The 2,038-nt window shown below is 50.1% G+C and overlaps 1 pseudogene; it reads right to left on the reverse strand.

The window, feature by feature from the left end:
* Positions 1-515: 515 nt before the first annotated feature.
* Positions 516-632, reverse strand: LOC124723957 (annotated as a pseudogene).
* Between the last annotated feature and the right edge of the window lie 1,406 nt (positions 633-2,038).

Genomic DNA, 2,038 nt, shown 5'->3' on the forward strand with positions numbered 1-2,038 from the left:
CGTTAGTAATTAGAATAATATTTGCTGACATTTTTTGGATTTATAGTTGTGCTGCAGTATGCTCAACTGACACATAACGACGAGTGTCTTCTAATAAAAGAGGGAGGGGGCGTTGCGGGCCTGATTCTTATGAACATAGGTGGAAGGATGGGTTAACTTCAGCTTTAGGCCATACAGTGGCCCTAGACACGGTGGAAACACTTCACAGGGGTATAGGGGTAACACACGCATTTGCCCAAAATGCGTGGATTGCCCAGGGGTGGAAAGGAGGGTAGAGGAGGATGTTCCAGGATGTCTTCCCTCGCATTGGGATAGCACTCCGTCTTCAGGCCACAAATGGCCCATCGGGACCATCCGACCGCCGTGTCATCCTCAGTTGAGGATGTGGATAGGGGGGCTTGTGGTCAGCACGCCGCTCTCCCGGTCGTTATGATGGTTTTCTTTGACCGGACACGCTACTATTCGGTCCAGTAGCTCCTCAATTGGCATCACGAGGCTGAGTGCACCCCGAAAAGTGGCAACAGCGCATGGCGGCTGGATGGTCACCCATCCAAGTGCCGGCCACGCCCGACAGCGCTTAACTTCGGTGATCTCACGGGAACCGGTGTATCCACTGCGGCAAGGCCGTTGCCCACGCATTGGGATAAGTGTCCCTTTAAATCCATAAAGCACTCTGACACCCTGCTTGAAGAGAATATAAACTACTTTTACAAGTCAGGAGTGAGAATCCTGCATTTGTCGAACTGCATAATAATTCCAGAATGTTGATACTTTCTAGTGGTAATCCTCCATTCAGTAATCTACTGATAATACACTGTCCAGTAACATTAGTGTGACAACTTGTCAATAACCTGAATAACCATGTTCTGTAGTGCAGGCCGTTGCGAGACTTGGAGGAAGAGAGTCGACGAGGTTCTGAAAGGTACCGACAGGAGCCGTGCTGACTCCAGTGCCGTGGCTAGCTGCACGACGTTTCTCGGTTGAGGATCTATGAGATGAACAGCCTGGTCGAGGTGGTCCCATAGTTTCTCAATTGATTTTAATGCTGGGGAGCTTGATGGCAAGCATGGTACAGTTAACTCATCCTGGTGTTCTTCAAACTACGCACGTTCACTGTGAGTTTTGTAACTTGTCGCATTGTCCTGCTCGTAAATGCCATCGTACCGAGGAGAAACAAAACTGCATGTATGGGTGGACATGGTCCCCAAGGATAGATGTTTGCTTGTGTAGATCCATTGTGCCTTTCCAAATGACGAGACCACCCACGGAATGTCCACCGGCCTGGACCCAATTGTTTCAGAGTGTTTGTTTTCAGACGTTCCGGCCCGAACACGATTACAGCCATCTGTCTGATGGCGCATGAAACATGAACCATGTAAAAAGGCCACCAATCGCCACTCAGTGGACGTCCAGGTGCGTTACTGGCGTGAAAATTCCAGTCTTCGATGCCGATGAACGGCTGTCAGCATGGGTGCATGAACAAGGCACCTGCTGCAGAGTCGCACACGCAGCAACGTTCTCTGAATGGTCGTTGAGGAGACGGTATTGGTAGCCCCTTGGTTCATCCGGGTGGTCAGTTTCTCAACAGCTGCACGTCTATTCGCCATTGCACATCTCCGCAGCCGTCCTTGGGCCAAGATATCTGTGGCCTGTGGTGCACCACAGTAGCACAGTATACTTTAACGCCGGCCGAAGTGGCCGTGCGGTTAAAGGCGCTACAGTCTGGAACCGCAAGACCGCTACGGACGCAGGTTCGAATCCTGCCTCGGGCATGGATGTTTGTGATGTCCTTAGGTTAGTTAGGTTTAACTAGTTCTAAGTTCTAGGGGACTAATGACCTCAGCAGTTGAGTCCCATAGTGCTCAGAGCCATTTGAAAGTATACTTTAACCACTTTGGCACGCGAACAGTTTACAAACTTAGCCGTTTCGGAAATGCTTCCACTCTTGGCCCGAAAGCCAATGATCGTACCCTTTTGGATGTCAGATGAATCGCTTCGTTTCCGAAATGCAACAACGACTACACTGTTTTCCGCGTCC

The sequence above is a fragment of the Schistocerca piceifrons genome, chromosome X (genome assembly GCF_021461385.2).
Source record: "Schistocerca piceifrons isolate TAMUIC-IGC-003096 chromosome X, iqSchPice1.1, whole genome shotgun sequence".
Lineage (NCBI taxonomy): Eukaryota > Metazoa > Arthropoda > Insecta > Orthoptera > Acrididae > Schistocerca > Schistocerca piceifrons.